General features: G+C 36.9%; 1 non-coding gene across 1 annotated transcript; it reads left to right on the top strand.

Moving 5' to 3' along the window:
• Positions 1-8,610: 8,610 nt before the first annotated feature.
• On the top strand, positions 8,611-8,717 carry LOC127124624 (small nucleolar RNA R71). The gene has a single exon (XR_007804095.1). It is a non-coding gene; the product is annotated as a small nucleolar RNA R71 (small nucleolar RNA).
• The last annotated feature ends 2,900 nt before the right edge of the window (positions 8,718-11,617 follow it).

The raw sequence follows: 11,617 nt of genomic DNA, 5'->3' as shown, positions 1-11,617 counted from the left end.
CTTAATACATTAAACGGACTATCTATTCCAGGGACTTTATTAATCAACCATAATAAAGAAAAAGCCTTTTTATTAATTAATAAATAATTGGATACAAGTACCAAAAGTATTGGGATCATAAGCATTAGAATTGGGATCATACCTTGGCATCCTCCTTACCCCTCTTTCATTGGGTTTATTTTGGGAGATATGACCAAGTACTAAGTGATTGTATTATACTTGTATATTATCGTTTTACTAACCAAAATACCAAAAATATGTCTTTGCATTTGCCTAACTCTTTTGTAGGATGGGCATGATCTCCATTGATCTATCAAGTTCATATCTAGGGTTTGAGACCCTCATGACAAAGAGCACAACCATGAATTGATCCAAGAATGGTTATGAGCATCATATATGAGTTCCATTAATTCCTACATGTTATATTGATCAAGTTTTCTTCAAGAGTTTGGAGGTGATTTGCCTTGGAAACCCTAATTTGACTGGGTATCTTGAGTAACTTCTCCAACAAGCTATCTCACCAATTGATAAAATTTCTCAAGGTACACTTCAAAATTCATCATCTTATGCATATATGATCTACCATGAGCCAAGAAAGTCAAGAGAATTGATGGTTAGCAAGTTGGATGATGGTGGTTGGCCAGATGAATTCATCTGATCAAAATTGGGTCTCCCTAGACCCTATCTCCTACAATTTTCACCATATTAAAATGATTCCAAGAGCAAAGTTACTCTAAATGACATTCCAAATAACTTTCAGGTTGATACCTAGAGTTAATTTTGCTTGTAAAATCATTTTCTATGTTGAAACACTATGGGTCATTTTGTTTAAACCCTAATTTGAAAGTCAACTTCCCAAGGCCATAACTTGCTCAAATTTTACGAGATAAAAGATTTCCAAGTTTCACAATCAAATTCAAGATGTTTACTTCAACTTTTATGTTTGGAGTGATAGATAATTCAGCTTTTATGAGCATGTGATATGAGGTTACATTATAGGTCATTTTTTACCTATACCATTGAACACATGATTTTTCCAAACTTAAAAAATGCATAACTATATCATTATAAATCCAAATTATATGAAATTGGTGACCATTATGAAGGTATTTGAAAGAGATACAACTTTGATGAAGACACTTTTCTCATTTGAAGCTAACATAAAAAGTTAAGCAAGGTGGAATATTGAGGTATATAGCTTGACACTTAGAAAAATTTTCAACATGTTGAAATTTCCAAACTTCCATCTTAAAAGTCTCTATGACCCAAGCTCCAAATAAAAAAGTGTTGAACATCAAACTTGTTCCCTTTGATCCAAGCTTTCCAAATAACCCAATTTCATGCATTTTGGACAAAGATTGCTAGGTCTGCGCATGGCTTTAACAGGGTTGCATCATTGGAAAGAAACAATTGCACAAACATCAGTTCACAATGCCTTGATACCCAAGCTTCGTTCAGACTTCAATTGGAATCATTTTGGACCTTAATTCATTGCATCATGGGCCTGTACATGCCCATGCACTTGTGCCATCCACATTGCCAATTTTGGACAGATTTTTGAAGTGTGCAAATATCATTCCCTTTAGCTATAAATAGAAGGCCTCTGAGCTCATTTGAAGAAGACTTTGTGCGCCAACTTTGCCCCCCATTGAAACCCTCTCATTCTAAAGGAGAACTTGAGAAATTTCAATTTGAAATTTGAGTTTGAATCTCAACTGTTGGAGATTCAAGAACTCCAGGATCCAAAGCCTTGCAACCTCTCTAATCACTTCCTGCTAGCTTCTCAAGTGTGATCAGATTGTGTTTGGAGCAAGCCACATCAATAACTGCATAGCATTAAAGGTAATTTTCAGAAAACTTCATCTCTTTGATTCTCACTTAATTCTACTCAATTCTCTTGGATCTTTGGTTGTCTGAAGTCCTACCAATGTAGGCAAGAAGATTGAGTTGCTTAGAGGTCAAATCGAAGCAACTCAGTTGACACACCTCAAAATTCAACTCCTCATATCTTTCTATATATGTCGAGTTAGTTAAAATTGAGGTCAAATTCGTGCTCTACGCCATTTTTTCTTTCAGATCATGTCCTCCTTTTTCATTTATGTGATGGTGATGACTAAACCAATCCAGTGAGCCTCGCCTAAGGTGCTTGGAGTTTCAGCGTCGGTGGTGTGCTGGACAGGTTCTGAGCCACATGATCAATTCAAAATATTTTAATCTCACACGTTGGTTTTGATTACCATCCATGTGGCGCATTGACTTAAGTCCACCATGGAACACGCGCTTCTCACCACTTGATCTGCCAGCTCAATTAATGAGGCAGATCAAGTGGTCCACTTTTTTTGCTATTTTATGATTTTCATTTTAATCCTTTTATTTTCATTAATTCATATTAATTTTAATATTGATCCAAAAAATATGAGAGTTTCACCATAAATTTTCAAATAATTTCCTCTTTCATATTTTGAATTAAAATTATTTTTTGGATCATTATTAATATTTGTCATGATTTAATTGATTTTGTGATTATTTTTAATTATTTAAAAATACTTTTAAGTCTTTAAAAATTCTGAAATTTTTTCTCCAAGGTCCTTTGACCTTGTTTGACCTATGATAAATCTCATGGCCATTTCTTTGGTATTTTGATGAGGTTTTAGGAATTTGACAAACCATATTTAATTTAAATGTATTATTTTAGTCTTTTTAATTTGAATAAATGCCAATTAATTGTGTTGACCAATTGTGATGACTTGTTTGAGTTTGAATCTTGTTGTTGGGCCTTGGTCAAGGTTGATTTGACTTTGTCAAGTTAATATCATTGGATTTAGGGGATTGATGAAATGTACATTTCATCTCCCAAAATGAATGGATGATATTAATTTGGTAAAAATCCTCCTTTGACCAATTTGAGTTTTGATCCATTGCCCTCCCTCTTCATCTCATCCCCCTTATTTATGCATTCATCTCATTTGGCCTATGATATCTCAAAGTCCTAAGGCTAGTTGATTGAAAAATCAACATATGTATGAATGAGATTAACCCACCTCTTTTTCATATTCTTTTTGTGTGTGGTATGTTTCATGAGCATAGTCCATTATACTATGTCTCTAACATGCATTAACACCAAAATTCTATTGCCCGACCTCAAATAGTTGTGACTTCTACATAAGTCCAACTACGATTGCTTAACATATCGCTAAATTTGTGACATAAAAGACATAACATTCTAGTTAGTGAGATTGTAAGTCTCCCCTCTTTCATGGTATTATGTGGAAACTTGGTCTTTTCCCTTCCTTTGGAAGATGTCTTGGCTCAAGGATCCATGCTTGTGATAAGTGGATTAAGTGTTCTCCGAAGAATGACTTAAAATGAAAAGCAAAACAATACTAACTTCTAACTCATTAACAACTAACTTTTAATTTCAAACCATTTACTTTAATGTCATTTAATTTTAGTCTTTATTCATACCATTCTAATTGTTTATGTTAATGCAATTTTCACTTTATCCATTTGGACCATATTGTGTGATATATCTTGTTTGTGTATACTTTACTTGTTTGTGTGGTCTTTGACCATTAATGTACATAATAACAACAAAAACCCTAAAAAAAATTGTTTGGACTGTTGGCTTGATCTTGGACAAATGGACTTAGAATTTAGGCAACATTCCTATGCTAAAGGACTTGGCCAATGTAAACTTTGTGTGAAACCAAGTGCTTGCAATTTAAAACTTCATCTGATACATCATTCAAGATCCCTATGAGTTCATCTGCAACATGATCATTGTGAAGCTGTTATTTTGAACCTGTGACTTGTGGAATTCATCTGTTACATGGGCTAATTTGAAGAAGATCATGGAGTGGCTAAGCTTGGATGTGTCTATCTTTATTTGATGCCTTGCTCTTCAAGATAATATAATTGTGCATTTGTGTGTTGCTTGATTCTAAATGTCCAAGGGAATTTAGGTTTCTACATGGCACTCTTGCCTATTGCATTGCTACCCATCAGTCAGATCTTTTCAACTCCTAACTTTTAATTTTGTGCGTAGGATTAGTCTTTTCATCTTCTCCCCATTTCTTTAATTTCAAAATCTCTCCCTCCTTTTAAAACTTTATTTGTTTGAACTTATTTTGTTCTAAACTTTGACCACTTTGTAAAAAGATAGAAACTTTGGCCTTATGCCATTGCAGTTTCAAACTTCTTTTCTTAAATCAAATTTGTAAATAAACTTAACTATACTTGATCTAAACTTTCAGAAAAGCCATAAAGAACTAACTCATTCAAACCATTTTTAGGCCTTTATGCCTTTCAAACATAATTTTTTGTAAAAAGCAATGCATCCACTTTGAAATTTGTATCACGAACTACGAGGTTTTGATCCCTCATTTTTATGTTGGTACATTGGCACAAGTCTGAAGGGTGATAGGGTGTTGCTACGCGGTGTCGGACTCCATATTTCAATAATAGCTTTTCAAAAATCTTTGAAATGAAATGGGAGCCACCATCACTGATGACAAGTCTCGGCACACTGAATTTAGGGAAGATTATGCGCTTAAAGAGTCTAATTACCACTCGTGTGTCATTCGTTGAAGAGGTTATGGCCTCGATCCATTTTGATATGTAATCGACCGTAACAAGGATGCACTTGTTACTAAAAGAATATGGGAATGGTCCCATAAAATCAGTTCCCCAAATATCGAAGACTTCTACTTCCAAAATGCCTTTAAGTGGCATTTCGTCGCGTCTAGATATGTTGCCAGTGCGTTGACACCGGTCGCAATTGATGATCGCGATGTGGATATCATTCCATAGGGTAGGCCAAAAGAGCATGGCTTGCAAGATCTTAGCGCAAGTCTTCGAGGTGTTTGCATATCCTCCATAAGGAGCAGAATGACAGTGGGAGATTATGTTTTCTACCTCATCTTTGGGGATACATCGACAGAAGATACCGTCGACGCCTCTTCTGAAAAGCAGAGGCTCATACCAATAGTAATGTTTAAGATCGTGGAAGGATTTTTTCTTTTGTTGGTAAGTCAAGTTTGGTGGAAGCACCCCAGTTGCTAAGTAGTTGACGAAGTCAACGTACCATGGCAGTGTGGTTTTAGTGTAAATTTCTTCCACTACCTCGTTTGTTTCGGTATCCTTATAAGTTAATGCACATTTAGCTATATTGCTTTGCAGTTGGGCTATGATTCATTCGTAAGGGAAATCATCGTTTATAGGCACTCGTTCAGGTTCAATACCTTCCATTCTTGACAAGTGATCGGCCTCGACGTTTTCAATGGCCCTCGTAACCTTGATTTCGAGGTCAAACTCTTGTAGTATTAAGATCCACCTTAGGAGTCTTGGTTTAGTGTCCTTTTTACTTAACAGGTACCTAATTGCAGCACGGTCGGTATGGATAATTATTTTTACTCCTACTAGGTAGGAACGAAATTTATCTAGAGCGAACACTACGACTAAAAGTTCCTTTTCTGTGGTGCGTATTTCATTTGTGCAGGGTCTAGGGTTCTACTTGTGTAGTATAATGCATGAAGTTTCTTATACCTTCTTTGTCCTAAGACTGCGCCTACAGCATAGTCACTGGCGTCACACATGATTTCAAAGGGTAATCTCCAATCGGGCGGTTGCATGATAGGTGCAGTGATAAGATTTGTTTTCAGTTGTTCGGACGCTGCTAGGCATTTGTCATCAAAGATGAATTCAACGTCTTTCATCAATAATTCAGTCAGTGGTTTGGTGATTTTTGAGAAATCTTTAATGAATCGCCGATAGAAACCGACGTGTCCTAAGAAGCTTCGTATTTCTCTTACGATTTTCGAAGGCTGAAGGTTTTCTATAACTTCTATTTTAGCCTTGTCAACTTTAATCCCCTTATCGGATACTATGTGTTCGAGTACGATCCCTTGTGGGACCATGAAATGGCATTTTTCCCAGTTTAGCACGAGGTTCACTTTTACACATCTTTTAAGTACCATTTCAAGATTCGATAAACATCCTTCAAAGCTCTTTCCGCATATAGATAAATCGTCCATGAAGACTTCCATGATGTCATCTATAAAATCAACGAAAATTGACATCATGCATCTTTGGAATATTGCGGGAGCGTTACACAGTATGAACGACATTCGTCGGTAGGCGAATGTACCATGGGGACATGTGAAGGTCGTTTTCTCTTGGTCGTCAGGATGAATAGGAAATTGGAAAAATCCTGAATAACTGTCTAAGTAGCAGAGGTGAGAATGCTTAGCCAATTGTTCAAGCATTTGATCAATAAACGCTAAAGGAAAATGATCCTTCCGAGTGGCTTTGTTTAATTTTCTATAATCAATGCACATTCTACTTTCAGTAACCACTATTTGTGCTATAGATTCGCCTTTTTCATTATTAACAACAGTGACGCCTCCCTTCTTTGGTACGACATGTATTTGGTTGACCCATTGACTATCGGATATCGGGTAGATAATACCTACTTCTAACAGCTCTTGAACTTCTTTCTTTACTACATCACTCAGAATGGGATTTATCCTTCTTTGATGTTCTCTAGATGTCTTATTGTCTTCCTCTAGCATTATGTGATGCATGCATATGGAAGGGCTTATTCCTTTTATATTTGAGATATTGTAGCCTAAAGTAGTTGGATATTTTCTTAAAACGTGTAGAAGCTTTTCGGTCTCTATCTGCCCTAAGTCTGCATTTACTATTACAGATCGCTCGAGTTCAGTGTTTAGTAATTCATATCTTAGATTTTTGGGTAGCGTCTTAATTTCTAGGGTTGGTTTCTTTGGGCAAGGCATATGATCGGGCGTTAGTGCTAGGCATTCGCTTAGGCTGTCATCTTGGTATTCCTCACTCCAATTTTCATCTTCAAAAGTAGGAGGCCTTGGAATTTTCAGTATTTCAGAGTATGATGTTTGTTCATTCTCCATTTCTCTTATACATTCGTCGATGACATCTAGTAGACAACATGTATCGTCTATAGCTGGTGCCTTCAAGAATTGCGTCAAAATGAATTCGAATTTTTCCTCAACAACTTCAAAGGTTAGCTTGCCTTCCTTAACATCTATAATGGCTATGGCAGTAGCTAGGATTAGTCTTCCTAATATGATAGGAATGTCGGAATCCTCTTTTATATCCATGATTATAAAATCATTAGGAATATAGAATTGTCATATGCGTACCTGAACATTTTCTAACATACCTACGGGAAATTTAACAAATCGATCTGCAAGTTGTACGGACATCCTAATAGGTCTTAGTTCTCCAATTTTGAGCCTTTCGCATATGGACAAGGGCATTAAGCTAATAATGGCTCCTAAGTCACATAGTGCATTGTCTATGACAAACTTTCCATTACACAGGGTATGGAGAAACTACCTGGGTCTTTCAGCTTAGGAGGCATATTGTTTTATATTATGGCGCTACACTCAACAGTAAGTGTAACAGTTTCGTTATCCTCTATCTTCTTCTTGTTAGATAGATTTCCTTGAGAAACTTAGCATATGAGGGCATTTGAGTGATGGATTCTGTAAAGGGTATTGTGATATTCAATTACTTTAGAAGCTCTATGAATTTTTTAAATTGCCCTACACTTTTAAATTTAACAAGTCTTTGAGGATAAATGATAGGGGGTTTATACGATGGTGGAGGCACATAAGGTTCTTCTTTCTCTACGGCCTCTTCATTTTTATCTTCCTCTTGTTCGTCTTCCTTCTCAGTTACCTTACCAGGGTCTTGGTGCATGAATGGGTTTTTAATTCTAGGGTCAGTCTGTCCGTCTAGTTCTGTCCCACTTCGTAGTATAATAACATTTGCATGACCTTTTGGGTTTGGTTGGGGTTGTCCAGGAAATGTGCCTGCAGGAGCAGCAATAGGTGCTTGTTGTTGAGCCACTTGCGAAATTTGTGTTTCCAACATTCTGTTATGGGTGGCTAAAGCGTCTACCTTTTTTGCTAATTGCTTGATTTGCTCACTAGTGTGTATGTTTTGATTTAGGAAATCCTTATTTGTTTGGGCTTGGGTAGCTATGAAGTTTTCCATCATTATTTCTAGGTTTGACTTCCTAAGAGCATTTTGAGTATTTGTGGTAGCTTTATGATATCCTGGCGGTACAACAGGTGCTTGGTTAGGTGCATACAATGCATTATTATTTTTGTACGAAAAGTTATGATGGCTCTTCCAACCTGGGTTATAGGTGTTTGAGTAAGGGTTTCCTTAAGCATAGTTCACCTGGTCTGTGGAGGTTCCTGTCGAGAGTTGACATTCAGGGGCAGCATGCCCTGAAACTCCGCATATCCCGTAGTTTGGTGCTACGACAGCCATGGTGGTTGTGTGTGTTATAGTCAAGTTGTCTATCTTTTAAGTAAGAGCGTCTACCTTGGCATTGACATGGTCAAGACTGCTTAATTCGTACATGTCGCCTTTCATTGGAGGTTTCTCTATGGAGGTTCTTTCGCTTCCCCACTAGTAATGATTTTGGGCCATACTTTTGATAAGTTTATAGGCCTTATTGTAGGGTTTATCCATCAGTGGCCACTTCCGACAGCGTCTATTGTCAATCTTGTGTTGTACAAGAGACCATTGTAAAAGGTATGGATGATCAACCATTCTTCTAGACCGTGATGTGGACAAAGCCTCATCATGTCTTTGTATCTCTCCAAAGTTTCAAAAAGTGATTCGTTATCTTTTTGTTTAAACCCGTTTATTTAGGCTCTTAGCATAGCCGTCTTACTAGGTGGGAAATATCGTGCTAAGAAAACTTTCTTCAACTCGTTCCACGTAGTGGCAAAGTTGGATGGTAGAGACTAGAGCCAAGCTCTAGCTCTATCTCTTAATGAGAAAGGGAAAAGATGCAGTCTTATAGCTTCGGGGCTGACACCATTTGCTTTCACTGTGTCTGCATATTGCAAAAACACTAACAAATGTAGGTTCGGGTCCTCCGTGGGACTACCTGAAAATTGGTTTTGTTGTACGGCTGACAACAACGAAGGTTTTAGCTCGAAATTATCGGCCTTGATGGCAGGGGCAACGATGTTGTTATATGGTTCATCCTGCTAAGGGATTGCATAGTACTTAAGAGGACGATTTTACGGTCCTTCGGCCATCTCTGGTCGAATAACTGGTTTAGGAATAGGGATATTAGGATCAGGAAGATTTAGCTTGATACGATGTTCTTGTATCAAGTCTCGTATCCATCGTTCTAATCTTAGATAACGCTCAGGTTTGTCGAACAATAACTTTAATTTCTCACCTTGAGAGCGGGTACTTGGCATACACTCGACAAATTAGAAAGGGAAATAGAATCTTTTGCCTTAGTCTATAATGGGCAATACTAGAGTTACGATATCAACTAAATTAGTCCGCGACAACGGCACCAAAAACACGACCGCGACTTAGTAAGTCTATGGGAATCGTGACTGCAAGTGCACAGTCGAATCACGTAGTTTTAAAGATTATCGAACCCACAAGGACTAATAATTGAACGTATAATTATCTAATGTTACTATGTAAATCTAAGGCTGATGATCATTCTAAGATTGGAGTGATGAAGAGAAATAACTATAACGTAAACAAACGATTAATAAAGATATTTGATAAAGGGATATCAGTATGTAACACATCAAACTTCGGGGATTCGATAGATAGTTATTGTAATCTTATTGATCAAAATATTCTTCAGTAGAAATTATTTATAAAAAGGACTTCGTCTCACACTCTCGTTTTTATTGACTCTGACCATACTCTTAAACCAGAATGCTTGGCTCTCGTGGACTCATTTTGAATTTAAAAGTAATTTTTGAATATGAATAAAGTCTAATTAATCCTAAAGCGCTCTCAATGTGTTTAGGATTAATGCCTAGTTTCAGCTATCTGGTTAAAATCTCAAACTCTCGTTCTTATTGACCGTAACCTTTGTTTGTTTTGTACTCTCGTACGAAAAACAGTTTTGAATAAAACAAGAAACTAAAATTGGAAAAGTAAGTTTTATAAAAGTCAACACCAATTATTTACGAATCTCGTCGTTTCGACGGTCTTTACATACCGATACCTAGAGGTTTAGCCGAACATGGATCCGGTAACAGACATGGTATTCAGACAATCAAGCATACAATAAGGCATAAATAATTAAAATGGCAATTAAAATAAAACCTGGAATATGAATCGAGAACTTGAAATGAATCCTGATTCTTTAAATTAAACAACGTCGGCAAGCTTTGGCAATCCAGTACACCGTTACAATCGAATTCAAATGCTTAAACAATAAATTGAAATAGTCCTCGATGTGGAGAGTTTATTGCTTTTACAAAGTAAGAAACCACCTAAGAAAATCTAACCAAAATAATCATACTGAAAAAGTGCACCTGGAAGAGAAAACCGACCCTCCTTTATATACTTCCACTTCCCTTAATTGTAGCATTCGTTGGTTGACAAGGTAAGTGGAAGTCATAGCTAAAATTGTGGAGGTCGTGGCTAAAAAGGTGGAGAGAAAATAGGGGAGACCGGGTTGATGGCGTTTGCCACAACCCTAGTATGATCTCTGTGGCGAGCGTCACCTTTTGAGGGATGGGCGTCACCACTTCCTTGCTTTGTGGTGGGCGCCACACATCCAAGTGGTGGGTGCCAAATGCCCATTTGGTGTGGTGGGCCCCATGCTCTATATTTTTCTCTATTTTCTTCTCTTTTCTTTCCTTTTTACTATTTTCCACTTTGCTTGCTTATATATATTTTATTCGATAAATACCTGTAATAAACATAAAATACTGCATAATAATAAGTGTTAATCAAGTAAAAAAGCAATGCATATGAAGCCAAACATACGATACGTTTTCGCGTTATCAAATATCATTGAGATATCCAATGCCTCAAGTGCTTTAGGGTAGAAGATGTCAGAAACCAAGTTGGTCAGAAAAATCCGCAGGTCTCTTCCAAAGAGATTTAACATGAAGGTTACTGTCATAGAAGAAGCTCAAGATATCAACAATATGAAAGTTGATGAACTAATGGGATCCCTTTAAACCTTTGAGTTAGGAACCAATGAAAAGGCAGAAAAGAATAAAAGTATAACCTTTGTTTCTAACATTGAAGACCTCGAAGATGATTGTGACCTGGATACAGATGAAGGGATATCTAATGTTGTTGTCTTACTTGGGAGACAATTCAACAAAGTGATGAAGAAGATGGAATCAAAGACAAGAGTTAATGTCAATAACAAGCCATTTGACATCTCCAAAAATCAGGAGTTTAGAGGATGGCCCAAAACTGAAGGAAAAACCATCAGAGGAAAAGGAATACAGTGTCATGGATGTGAAGGATTTGGTCACATAAGGGCTGAATGCCCCCCATTTCTCAAAAAGCATAAAAAAGGTATTGTGTGTCTCTTGGTTAGAAGATGATTCTGAAAGTGATCCAGAAGTGGAATCTACCAAATAGGTTATTATTCTGATTGGAATTTGTAACTCAGATGAAGACTCTGACTGTGAAGAACTAACCTTTGAAGAACTTGTTAAGTCCTACAAAGAATTGTGCCTAAGAAGTGAAGAAGTCTGTAAATTGGGAGAAGATCAAAAGAAAACTATTGCTCAACTATAAGCTGAGAAAGTAGAGCATCTCTCTATCATCT

The sequence above is a fragment of the Lathyrus oleraceus genome, chromosome 2 (genome assembly GCF_024323335.1).
Source record: "Lathyrus oleraceus cultivar Zhongwan6 chromosome 2, CAAS_Psat_ZW6_1.0, whole genome shotgun sequence".
NCBI lineage: Eukaryota > Viridiplantae > Streptophyta > Magnoliopsida > Fabales > Fabaceae > Lathyrus > Lathyrus oleraceus.
The sequence above is the reverse complement of the archived record's forward strand: the minus strand, read 5'-3'. Positions and strand labels throughout refer to the sequence as shown.